The sequence below is a fragment of the Desmodus rotundus genome, chromosome 1 (genome assembly GCF_022682495.2).
Source record: "Desmodus rotundus isolate HL8 chromosome 1, HLdesRot8A.1, whole genome shotgun sequence".
Classification (NCBI taxonomy): Eukaryota; Metazoa; Chordata; class Mammalia; order Chiroptera; family Phyllostomidae; genus Desmodus; species Desmodus rotundus.
This window is the reverse complement of record NC_071387.1, coordinates 40,340,989-40,355,279: the sequence shown is the minus strand read 5'-3', so window position 1 is coordinate 40,355,279 and position 14,291 is coordinate 40,340,989.

Genomic DNA, 14,291 nt, shown 5'->3' with positions numbered 1-14,291 from the left:
CAGGAAAAAAAACAAAACAAAACAAACCCACCACCAATCCGTTTTCTTTTTTTGAAATTGTAAATTACATTAAAAAAAATCAAAACATGAATAGACAAAGGCTTTGTTTATTTATTGCCAGGAGAGGCCCATTAGGATGCTGCGCTGTGTTTCCATGGCGTTCTGGAGACATAAACAGAAAACACGGGCTAATGCATTCAGTTAGGCACAGATTTTAAAGTCTAATGTGGAATCTAAATATATATCACATGTATCCTTGCTATTTATTTATCTATTGTGTATCCAGCAGTGAAGGGGGAGACTGCCTAACTAATGAGAGGCTGTGATCCATTTGTAAATGTGTCCATATATTCAAACCTTGACTTGTGATGTGTCTGGCGCTGCTCTGTGCTTTTTGTTCCCTCCTGATCCCTTCTCACCTACCTTTGCCTCTTCTTGACCAGGGGGAGTAACCACAAATGCCTTAACTCACCTTCCAGGTGGGTAACCTGAAGGAGAGACCTGACCTGGGACAAGTGTGTATGAATCATTGTGAGTGATGAGGATGCAGCAAATTGGAGAGCCCCTACTCTCTCGGCAAGCAACAATTCTTGACAAGCACAATGTAGGTTTATTGTATAAGATCTGAAAAATTTTCAAGAGAATCTGTAAATCTGCATTGTTACATGAAGTCTCTCGATTAAAAATTAGCATATTTTTTGGCCAAATGTGATAGAGTGGGAAGAGCACAGGGCGGCCAGTTTGTGACATCTGATCTGTGATAGTAACTGGTTTATTTTGTTACTAATTTTTTAAGGCAAAGAGCCTTCACCCCTTCAGCGATACACACTGCTCTCTGCAAATGACGCACCTAAGTCAGTGCTAGAGCAGAACCCAGAGCCCAGGGCTCCTGACTCCTAGTTTAGTGCTCTCTTCTCACCGCCACGGTTCCGCTCGCCTGTTAATGCTTCAGGACTTCCAGCTGCCTCTTCCTCTGAGCAAAGCACCAAGCAAAATGGGATAGAAAATCACAAACCCAAAGTAGGGAATAATGTGGCACGGTGTTCAGAGCTCAACAGTGAGAGAACAACTGATAAAGCAGGACAAGAGAGAGGGATTCTTTAAAATGATTTTATTTATTTTTAGGGAGTGGGGAAGGGCAGGAGAAAGAGAAGGAGAGAAACATTGATGTGAGAAACACTGATGGGTTGCCTCTTGCATGCACTCCAACCTGGCCCTGAACCCGCAACACGGGCATGTGCCATGACCAGGAATCAAACCAGTGACCTTTTGCCTTGCAGAATGATGCCCAGGAACTGAGTCACACCAGTCAGGGCAAGAGAGAGGAATTTAATTCTGTGGGAGATCATGCTTACAAATAGGCTGAATGCCACTCAAAGAGGAATTGACTATCAAGCCAGTTAATCACAGAACCAGAAAATAGAACTGTCCAGGTTCAGGAGAATGTTCCTTATAATTGTTACTGTTTGGATGAAATCAGCTGGTAGCATTTGGGTCTCATCCTTAATTGCAGGGATTTTTCACCATTTCTCTCTAGGATATCTGTCTTTAGGGGGTAGTCAGTAGGTGTGCAGTAGATTTTTTTTAGGGTTATGTGTTTTGTTTGACTCAGGCTAGCTGTGGCATATAGTAAGAGCCTTTAGAGACAGAAGTATGATTCCTTTTGGCCTGGAATCAAATGAGAAATAAAAAATAAATACTTTGGAGATAAAATATAGGGCGGGGCAAAAGTAAGTTTACGGGTTTGTAGCTCGAGTTGTTCATATGTAAAATAACACAAGAATGAATAAATGTACAAGAATAAACTCTGTATTTTGCATATTCACAACTGTAAACCTGTCTTTTGCCCCATCCTGTGTTTACTCCATAGCTAACGATAAAATGAATTGTTTGAAAAATATCTAAACAGATGAAACAGTTTGAAAAATATCAAACGCCTTCCACTGAATTGCATTTTCATTCTCTTGCACTTGGTTTGCCTGAAATTTTGCAGCCATGATGGGGGTCCCTGTTTTGGGCCAAGTCCCTTTGCCTCATTGCCTTTTGCTTTTCATGAGGTCATGCTCATGCTCTGATTGGGAATCACTGTTTCTTCTCGGGTCTTCTCTTGTAAGTTTTACTCCCAGATGCTCATCAAATAGGAAACACCGTGTTAGAGCTGCAAAGTTAGTGTGCTGCTTTCCTTCCCTGGTCTGTCAAAAGAGGGTCTGGTTTTTGTGATGACGATCCCTTGCTACCCGTATCACAGTGTGCTCAGATTACCTGCCAAGTGCTTGCTGTATAAATTATGACTGCCTGGTGGGAGCTTTAATTCACATGCTTGAAGTTTTTAAAAACATATTTTCAAGGTTGAACTCCATAAATCCAAGTTTTTTGAGTGGGCTATGTCTGTTCTCATTTTTTTTCCTTTTCTTCCTCTTGTGTTTAGAATTAAATCTTCTTAAGTGGGAGAGGGAAGAAGATGCAGAAACTCTGTAAGAAAGAATATTGTGTTGATGAATCTCAATTAATAAATGCCAAGTTATCATAGATTAGTAGATAATATAGGCTAGTAACCTTCACTGAATTTCCAGATTAAATAATTGCTATTGGGGCTGAAGGGAAGTCGATTGAAGGATTGATGGTTGAAGACATATGCAGGCAACACTTGAATGCCATACAGGTCCGGAGCAGTGCTTGGAATAGGGTTAAAGAACAAAGTTTTGCTAGTCAGTACTTTCAAGAAGAGGGTGAATGAGAGAATGAAGCAATCACTGTGAGGCTGAGTGATTAGCAGAGTGAGATTAGAAATAAATATGATGATGATGCAACTAAAGAAACTACTTAAATTCTTGTCTTTGAAGCGAGTCTCTTGTAGCTCAAGTCCCTTTCTTTGCTGCTGGATGGGTAATGTAAATTAGAGTCAGGAGCTTGGACAGGTGAAGACTTGATCTGCCTGAAAAAGGGTAGAAGCAGTTGAGGCTCCTAAGAGAATGGAAGGGCAAGAAAATAGCCAGGGGATGTGGGGAGTGGGAAGACAACCAGTGAGGCCAGACCAGGTTCAGGGTCTGGCCAGAGAGAAGAAATCAGACAGGGGGAAACTGATGGGTCTGAATGGAATTTTGTGGATTTCACTCTCAGTAATGTGATTTAAAGTCTTTCATTTGTGTTTTTGGTAATTCTTCATTGTTTCTGAATGCTTTGGGTACACATGGGTTACATGTGCTCTGTGAGGTGGTACTGAGGTTGGGATTAAGGTCAAAGCTAAAATAGAGTCTCTAAGCAGGGAGAAGCCTCTCTGGATTGAGAGCACAGTAGTAGTACCAGTGATGACGATGATGATGTTGATGACGGCGATAATCATATGAGCTCTCATTTATTAAAGGCCCACTATATTCCGGTGCCTCCTATGTGGTATCTTATTTAATTTCATTTCCATGACAGTTCTGCAGAATAGGAATTGTTGGCTCCCTGTTCTCTCCCTGTCTTCACCCAGCCCTTTGGATTGTACTGAACCCTTCACAAGGCCCCAGGAGAGAGAGAATCTTCCTTTTCTAGCCCTGGGTTGCTTAATTTGGCATTTCCTTCTAAGTAATGACAGTAGCAGAGACTTGACACAAGAACATAAATTTATTACCCAACACTGAGTAAACACTGTCAGTAGAAGTAGTTACAGGTAAATGGCATATAAAGCTCTCTCCTAAATGCATAAGCTCAAGTTAACCCTTTAATGGATAAGTCATTTTCTTCAGCTATGTGACATTTATAAACCTCTCCCTAGACTCTTTCCCAGGTGGAGCGACCCCTCATTATGGCTTATTTTATTTTAATGTGATGCCTCATTATAATGCAAGTATCATACATACATCAGAGGCATTTTGCCAGGAGGTCTCCTGGTATTGGAATATGCTCAATACAGATTAAACTAAGAACTTGAACTTGACTGGGTCTCCCCTGTTTTGCTCTTGGCTTATCCTCCGGTTGGAGGTAAAAGAATGCAAACTATCCTCCTGCTCTCCTTTTCTCTCAGTTTTGTCTTCCTCCTTGCAACGTCCTCTTCCTCTCCACCCCCAAGGACAGGCTGCCCAGCCAACTTTCTCCTGAATAATCTCCTCTCCTCCCAAACAATAGATTCTTCTCTGATCAATAATTTACCATCATTCAATGATATGAAGAGCTAATGTCATCCCTTATTTTATAGATGAGTTTTAGGGAGGTAAAGTAAGCCATTCAAAGTCATGCAACTGGGAAGACACAGAGCTAGAATTCCAACCTCAGCCTGTCTGTCTCCCAAGACTGCCTTTTCCTTTCCCCTTCTGGCTGTCTTCACTGGGTATGAAGGAGTTATGAAAGGCAGCCTACAAATTTATGGTAACTCTCTCCTTCCACCGTGGGCATAGGCTGGACAATTTGGGGGCATGGTGTGGGCAAGCATTTAGTACCAGGAAGTTAATTTGCAACATCTAGCTATCTCACTCCCATGAGATTTATTTTTTAGTTGAAAGATTTTTTAAAAATTAAAAATATAAAATCACCATCTAGATTTAAGTTAATTCTACTAAAAGTTGCAGGTGATATTAAATTTTTGCAATAATGCTTATATTGTTAATTCTTTAAGTGAGAATTCAGGAAGAACATAATTTCCATGCATTTTTTTCAACATTGAAGTGCAAACTTTCTCCACCAAACATTGAAGAAGGAAGAAAAAAGAAAATGATGTTTAATAAGAGAGTATGTTAAATACTTTCAGCACAGGAAATATCTTTTACTTTACATACAAAATATCAAGCATTATCAAACAACAGTGACAATAAATCTTTACAAATGTATTTTTTCCCAGGCTGAAAACTTTTGAAGTTATACTTTGCTTCATTACCTGGTGTTATTGTAAAGAGTGTAAAAGATGTTAAAATGTATGCTTGTGTATCCATCCCAGAAGCCACATGAGGCTGCCTTTGTCATTTGGTATCTGCTTGTTTTTCTACCTAGCAGGTTACACTGGGATTTTTTTCTTTATGATACATGAGATGTGAATCTCATTAAAAAAACCCCTGCTACAAAAATGTTCAAACATATATAAGTGTAGAGAGAATTTTAAAATATTCTCCTTCAACCCCCATGTACCCACTTTGTTTCAACAATTATCAGCTCATGGCCAATTCTGATTCTTCTACTATCTCTGTTGCTCCCTGAGGGTTTTTTTTTTTTAAGGTGGATCCTTTGAGAGAGGGGTTATGATATTTTAAAGCAAAACCCAAACATATCATTACATGTAAATCCGAGTCTTATTAAATATCTCTAAATCAATTTTAGTTTTTCCAAATAATTCTCATATATAGGAGACACAAATTTTTCCCCATTAATTCTAAGAAATAATTGAGAGATTTGCAGGAAGATGCAATGGGTGTGACATGAGTTCTTTTGTGTTGTCTCCCACTTCCCCAGATGTCAGCAGAAGTCCCATTTGCACATTAGGTGGATCCAGAGGTGGTGGTGACAAATGGCCTAGCTGTGTGCCAGCTAGTCTTCCTAACACTGGCTTCCCCTCTGCCATCTTCCCCAGTGCCCCACAGGAATCTATTTTCCAGACAAGAGAGTATGTGATGATAATGGGTTGAAGTTTCTTCTATGAAACTCATGACTTTTTCGTGTAATTTAAATACAGATTGGGCTGCCAGGACACGGTTCACTGAGGAACACTATCATGCTGAGTCTAGGCATTGTTTCCTCAAAGGCTAGCCTCCCCGATGGAGATCTGAGAATGGGAAATTTGGAAAGAGCAATCTAATTTTGTCTCCCAGGCCTGGCTTCTGTGGTTCCATTGACCTCACAACTCCAGAGTCAGGGCAGAGGAGAGAGGCATTTTGTACTCAGATGCTCAGTACCCTCAACTGTTGGCCACTTCAAATGGTTCTGCACCCATAAAGGCAGTGGCTGATGGATGGAGTTGAAGATTCATTTAGCTAGAGAAATTAATGTGTTAATTCTTCTCAGTGTCTCACTATCAGAAGAATGTACTTGGGTGCTTAGGGCCTGAAAAGAAGTTAAGATGCATTGTAGACATTGAAAACGCACTTCTTAATGATTCATTTAGTCCCTTACTCATTTCATGATTCTAGGCTCTGTTTAGCATTTGGGGGATAAAAAATATTTTAAAATGTGGTAAAAAAAAAAAACCCCAACAACAAGGTTCCAATCTATGTGGAGCTAAGTCATAATGGAGGAGATTGACACTACATAAAAAAACAAATAAATAATAATAGCCGTGTTATGTGAAATGGGGCAAATGAAAATGGTGATGAGATAGCGCCCGCCTGGAGCACCGGGAGCTAGCCGCTCTAGGCTAGAGGACGATCAGTCAGGATCTGCACCGCCAGAGCTCTTCGGAGTGTGGTTTGAGAGCATCAGCATCTTCTAGAAACTTTTTAAAAACCCACATTTCCAAAGATCTATTAGAAATTTGATCTAAAGATACAATATCTACTGACTCTTTATCTTCGGGGCAGGAGATATTTAGAAATATTGTTTCATACCTTCGAGTCATCAGGTCCAACCATATCATTTACGGTCTCCTTTGAGACTGGTATGTTTTAGGGAAGTGGGACTACATGGTAGAAAATGCATCGACCTCAATTCCAATTTTTGCTATGCCACTTGAGCAATTTATTTAAACTCTTTAATACTCAGTTTCTCTTTTTTATCTATAAATTGGAGGTTATAATACCTTCCTGTCAGAGTTATTACACAGATGAAATAAGATAAGGAATCTATGAGGATTTTTTAGTGCAAATTGTAGCACTTGTGTCTAAGAGTACACATAAAAGGTAGTAAAAAAATTACTGATTAAAAGTAGAATAGATTCATTGAGTCTGGGGAATTGAAAGAGATCTTAGAAGTCTCTTAGTCCATTATTTTGTCCAATGCAGAAATCCCTGGGAACTTCCTGGCAATTAGTCATAAAATTATGCTTGGCAAAAACTCTTCTCTTTTGGAGAAGGCCCCTTTCAATGCAGAATTGTATTTTTGGAGGACCAGTTCCTTGATATAGTTAATTTATGCTTGAGGAAAAATGTGTTCTCTTTTCAAAGAAGGCTGCAAAGATCTGGGTTCAGCAAATTAATACAGTTATATATAACTTTTTAGAGCCCCTCTTATCTTCATGAACATCGTGATTTCCTTAAACAGTGCTATGTTATGCAGTGTTTTTTTCAAGTAAGACTCAAGGGAGTCATGTTTCGAGAAACATAAATGTGTATATAAATATCAGACTTCTTTTCTTTACATGGAAGCAAATTCTGCTGTCTAGTAACTTGAAATTCTTCTCATCACTGCTTTCTGGAATGATGGAGATAAGTGTGCACTGCTTTCCATGAAACAGATCTCATAGAATCGATGTGTGAATCAGAGACGTGGTCGGACAGAAAGTGGAATACATCTAATGGTTGTTCCCCTATATGAGCTACAAAGCCTTTGAATGTCAGGGTCTTTGATGCCTGTCCTGAAATTAAATCGATTACCTCAAACCAGAAAATGGGACAAATATCTCCTGATAGTTCTAATATAAACATTGCAAGATGTATTTATCTAAAGAGCAAAGGGATGTTATGCAGAATCCTCCTTGAGTGCTTTGGATGCCTCTCATTACTCAGCCACCCCTCCACAGCCAATATTATCTTGGAGTCCAGGGTGAACAAAGCAGGAAAGTTAAGGGACTGGCCAAGGCCACTGAGGGAGTCTGTGTGTCAGATCCCAGAATAGAAGGCAAAGGTGTCTGGCTCCTGTGGTCTGGGCCGTGAGCACACCACATCTCCTAAGAGGTCATTTGATGCTGGGAGGGGAAAATGAACTGGCGACAGAATGAAAAGGTTTCAATGATACCCTTTCCCTCCTATGACATCTCTGTGATGAGATCTTCTGATGTCTCCAAATCCACATTAGTTATGTAATGCAATGAGAAAGTGCGTCTGTCATCAAAAGCATAGGACAGACAATTATAGATCCACCTTGAGCATTTTATTTGAGCAATGAGTAACCCTTTTGCAAACAACAGATTTATTCTTACAACTTGCCTTTGCAAAAGATGAAGCATTATGGACGTAATGCAAAGAACACTGGAATAGGAGTCAGGATACCTGAGTTCTATCCCTAGCTCTGTCACTGATAAACTGCAGTCATAGGCAAAACATTACCCTCTCCTGAATCAGAATCCCTATTCCTAAAGCCGGTGGGTTGAACCACATTATCTCTCCGTGTCATCCTGCCTCTAAGGTTCTATAACCATGTTAAAAAAAACTTCTTTTCAATGAAAGAAATTCCTTTTAGTTCACACAATCAGATATGTAAGACCTAATTTTGTTACGTTATTTAAATCTGCTTAAATGTGACTCTGAGCTTTCATTTGGCCAAGGTGAAGTTCAACCTCAGGTATTATTGGTGTTAACACTTTCCACACAGAGATGTGGTTATATTTCAGGGTCTTAGTCAGTGCCAGAACACCAGCAAACCCTCAAGTAATCAGTTATAGGATCGCCTTGATTAGCATTGAGATGCCACTGGGCCCAATGGCCTGATGGCAAAATGCCCTGTGGTTTCAGGTACACTGCTCCTGTGTCATGCTGAAGGCAAAGGTCCTCACCTGAGGCTAGGAGCCTGTGTCTAGAGTCCTGCTACCTTGATGGGTCAGGAGCCATTTCCTTCTTGGCCCCCTCCCATGAAACTATCATAGTGGGTCTCTGCTATCATGGGACTTTTAGACTTCTGTCTTTTTGAACAATCTAAGAGAATAAAATTATTTTCTTTTTTTCTAGTATTCCCCAAAGACAGTCTTTATTCCCCCCATCTTCTCCAGAGGTTTATCTAGAAGATAAAAGTTTTGAAAATAATTTTATATTTCACAAATGGTATGAAGAGTTTCATCTTCAAGTAGCTTCTGCTTTATATCAAAGATATTCCCGAACCAAGGAAATTCTAAGTGCCTGACCACAGGCTTGAAACATAGGAAAGGAAAAACCATGGGGAAAGGAACATAAATTAATATTTTGATAAAACATACTGACCAATTAGTTACATAAAAAGTTTATGATTTAAGAGGGAGTAAAATAAAATTTTAAAAACACTTTTTGTTCCATACATAACAGATTTTCAGGATAGGATACACAAAAACCAAGATTAAAAAAATTAAATTAGCCCTGACCCTAGGGCTCGGTTGGACATTGTCCCATAAAGCGAAAGGTCATGAGTTTCATTCCCAGTCAGGGCATGTATGAGAGGCAACCAATTGATGTTTCTCTCATCAATGTTTCTCTCCTTCTCTTTATCCTTCTCTTCCCCTCACTCTAAAAAATAAATAAACATTTTCAAAAAAGAAAAAAAAAACCCTTAAGTTATGTATTTAAACCATCTATATTCAACTTCTTAAAGAAAACTCTCTTTAATAAACTTTGGTGTATATGCTGTCACACTTTCTCTATGTACATATACAGTTATTATTATTAAAATTAGCTTGCACTGATTGTTTTCTAAGACATAAGTGGCATGAGGGAAAAATACTTCATGATTGATACAGAGGCCAAATCTTTGAATAATGAAATATTTTAAATAGCTAATATTTATTGAGAATTTATCATATGCATATGCTAAACCTTATGCAAAATGCTTAGGTGCATCATTTCATTTAAACTTTGTATATTGAACCCATGAGGTTAGTATTTGTAGTAGTTACAGCTGATTATCTACAAGGTCTCCATCTCCTTCTCCCATTTCCTATCAGAAGAGCAAGGTTTTCAAGAGTACATCTCTTTCCTTTGTAACTTATGGGGAAGCTGCCCCACCTCTGACTTCAGGGATAGGCCTAATCAATAAAGAATAATTTCTTTCCAACAGGTAGTGAACAGTTCTTCCATGTGAGGGTTACTTGGTTCTGGACAATGAGTCATGGAGAGTTGGCTGGGCAGTTCTAGAAAAAACTCTGTGATCTTAATCAAAGAAACCCAAGAAGAGGCTTTTTCTTTCTTTTATTTTAGACATAGCTGAGTGGGATGTCATGTTTCTGTTTAATTTATTTGAATTACTGTTTCTGTTTCTTGAGGCTACAAGAATCTTGATTAATATAGTATTATTATCTCACTTTTTTGCAACGACAAAACTGAAGCTCAGAGGTTACTAACTTGTCCAAGTGACTAACACAAATTCCATCTTTGTTCCATCTGAGTTTAGAATCTCTACTTACAAGTTTGAAATTTCTTTTTACTTATAAGTCAGTAGTATTTTTTTCTTTTTGATAAACTTGCTGTTTATGTCTTTTGGAAAGGCATATTTTAAGCCCAATATATATTTTGTTTACTATAATTTTAAATAAAACGTTTGTGAAAAGCTCCTCATATAGTTCTTGTACTTATTCTTAAAGCTGCCACTGGTACCTGTAAATTAACCTCAGAATTAGTTTTTGTTATTTTTGTTGTCATAACTTTAGAATATAGCATATCAGCATTAATCAACACATTATAAAAAATGATTAAGCAGTTATAATTTGTTATTTAGAATAAGCCACCTGGCAATATGGTCCTTTTATCTGGATGTGTCAGGGCATCACGCTTCTGCGCTTTGAGTTGTGGTGACTTCTTTTCTCAACACCTATCAGTTTGCAAGTTTCTTGAATGTGAAAGCTATAAATCTTTATTTGTGCTCTTTTTACCTTGGTCAGTGGAAATCTGGCTCATTTAAGGGAGGTATGGATAGCAGACTTGTATTTATTGGGTGCTAAGTAACAATAGGTAATAGACATGATCTAGGGGTGTATATATGATACTCAGTCATCAAATAGCCTTATAGGTTAGATTTTCTTAGCTCCATGTCACAGTTGAGAAAAAGTTCAGAGATAATACATATCCTTCATTCATTTATTTAGTTTGTCAGCAAATATGTCTTAAACACAACCTACCTGCCAGACACTGTGATAGTTGCTACAGATAAAATGATGATCAGTTATAGTTCCTGTCTACAGTAAGCTTATAGCTAAGGGACACAGACAAAAAAGTAAAGAGGCAATTATTATAGAGAAGCACTGGGAATTATGGGAGTAAAAAAGAGGGGCATCTAACTAAAATGTGGCAATTAGGGAGGGTGTCCTGGGAAAATGACGTCTGATTTGAATTCTAAAGAGAAAATATGAGATGGTCAGGTAAAGGAGAAGGGTGTGAGGCTTTATTTCAAGGGAAAAGGACCCCATGTTCAAGTCTCTGAGTCAGTGTGAGCACGGCCGCATTCAGTGAGGTTAGAGAGTGGGATGTGATGGGGCATGGTGAGAGATGAGTCTGGACAGGTAAGTCAGATTTTTGAATTACTTTAGTTGATGTGCTAGGAAAGTTCAATTTTGTCCTGTGAAAATTAGGGAGCCATTTTCACAAAGGAGTGATATATCTTATTTCTATTTTGGAAACAGCAGAGAATGGTTTAGAGCAGGGTATGGTAAAATTTTTCTGTGAAGAACCAAATGATATATATTTTCAGATTTGTGGGTCATATAGTCTCCCCCTTACTTGTTATTGTAGCAGAAAAACAGCGAGAGACCATATATTCTTATGGAAATGAATGGACCTGGCTGTGTTTCAATAAAACTTTATTTATAGAATCAGTCAGGGGATCATTTTTAGCCAGTAAGTTTTGTTTGCTGAACTCTGGTTTAAATGGAACTAAAAATCAGGAAACAGGAGGCTGTTATGGTATTCCAATCAGGTGGTATGGGTGGTCTCAAAGATAATAGAGACCATGCAAGTGGAAAGAAGTAAGCAGATTTAAGAGATATAAGGAAATGGTGTCACCAGGACTTAGGGATTGATTTGATCTGTGGATAGCAGAGGAGTTAAAATTGCTTTAATGGAACTGGTATAAACCTTGTTGTGGATGACTGCACCAGCTGAAAACAAGGCTCATTGGAAGACCAGGCTGGGAGGATGATGTGCGGCATAAAAGTTCCATTTCAGATGCATTGAGGATAAAATATATGTCCACATGCAGGTGGAGATGTTCAGTGAGCACCTGGACATAATCAAATTTAGATACTTAGGAGAGCAGGCTAGTCACTCAGATTTGTTAGCCATTGACATATCTAAGTGTAACTGAAGGTAGGGGAGTGGGAGAGGTTTTTCAGGAGAAGTGAGAAGAAAGCAAACAGAAGAGGACTGAGACTAGAACACCAGTGGATCCTGATACCTAAGGCAGAGGCAGAGGAAGTGGTTTCCAGAAACACAATCAAAGAGGAGCACCAGAGAGGTATATAGGAATGAGAAGTGATGTCATGGAGTAGGAAGGATTAGACCAAAATGAAGACAAAGTCAACCATATTGAATACTGCGTCCACTAATTTTGGGTCAGTGGCTATGGATGAAACACTACCAGAGGAATGATGGGGAGTACAATCTGTTTGTAGTGAATTGAGGAGGATGGTAGAGAGTGAGTGTTGACATCTCATTTGGGAAATATTATTGTGAAATAGAGAAAAGAAATAGTTAGATGGGGTTATGTGTGATGTGCTTTAATAAAAAAAGAGAGAGACTGGATGATATTTACATTTGTGATGGGAAGATACTTTTTGAGAGGAAGTATTGTGGATGCATAATGTGTAGTTCATGGAGGAAGGTCTCAAAAGAAGTGGACAGAAATGGGTGTTAGGGTCACTGTTATGGGCTTTCCTATTGGCAGGAGAAAGGTCACAGGTTCTTCTATTGGAACCAAGAAGCAGGAGGCAGGAAAAGTACATATTCCAGTGAGTTAGTAGGTGAGGAGTGGGGCAGGAAGGTGAGGGAGATATATTTAATCTAAGAAGCTTGAGGTCTCTGCTGAGAGGAAAGGGGTTTTGCTGTTTAGGAGCTTGAGAAATGTGGAGGAGGTTGAAAACATCTTTCTTAATAACTCAAGAGGAAAGTGTGTTTGGCAGGTGACCAGTTCATACAGTATGGCAAACCTGATACTGAAGTTTCTGTAAGTCTACAACCACTATTTTCCCATTTCCCCATGTTGCCGGGGAGAACTGGTGCAATTTTATGTTTACATGGAACTATACTAGTTACAAGGGACCACAGGCATGCTGGTATCTAGGTGTGAGGACTTGATCCTTTGCTTTAATGTTTCTGGCAGCATTTATGAAGCACTAAAGGAGGCTTGCCTGAAAGATACTGTGTACACCGGGACTTCCCTATGTCCCCATGTGCTGTGAAGATAGCAGACTGGATTGGGAAACATTTTAAGATGCAATTTTTAAACTCCAGGTAAGGAACCTACTAAGTAAGGCATGGCTCTAAGTATTTGAGGAGGTTAGCAGAAAAATACAAAGGTAAAAGAGAGAGTCAAGTCAGGGATAAATGGAAAATTTTTCTCCCTACAATAAGGGAAAGGTCCCGAGTGAAAAACGTCAGAAAATTTCACAATATTGTGCTTTCTTAGCAGATTTTAGGATTGTGAAAATGACCATTCCATGCCCTACAATCCAGAGAGTGAGAAGTGGGTTGAAAAATTTACTTGCTCAGTAAAAGTTTCGCACTGCCTCTCTATTATTTATGGCCAATCTCCTTCTTCTGGCTCCATAAAGTAGTAATTTATTTGCAAATTTGAAAAAGTCCAGTGTAAATTCACAGGTCAGTGATAAATCCACACAGATCAGGTGATAACAGCAGGCCCCTAGCTGGCTGAACTATGGACAAAAAGATTAGACAGAAATCATTTTTGCTATATTCTTAGAGGGTGAACTATTTTGTCTAATCCTATGTGATAAGATATACCCTCTTATTATCCCAAAGAAGAGGGCTTGTTCTTATAAAGTGGTTGGGTCCTCCTAATGTGCATGAATAGAAGAGAACACCAGAGGAGGTATAAGAAAGTTGAAATTAGAATAGATGTTATAATTTGCTTTTCGGGGGGAGGAGGCGTCCGTAAATGACAGGGCGTTTTACTAAGTCAGTATGTATCAGCATTGATACATGTGGTTATTTTGGCCTGCTCAATTATGGGCTACATTAATATTTTATGTACATCAACCTACATTTCATATTGTCACTAAAATTAAAGCTGACTACTACAAACACTGGCAGCAAACCAAGGTGTGTAAAACAAGGTCACATGAGTAGACTCACTCAGAGGTCTGCACCGTTCCAGTCATTTCTGGTTCAAAGCAACAGAGGGCCACATTTCTCCCAATAACAATTTGATAACTTACATAGTGTTCCAAACAGGAAGGTTCAACCTTTCCTCAAACTGGAGGTTAATGTTCTCCTCCCTTCAGGATTCCATCACTTAGGTAACGCTCCCCTCAGAGACTG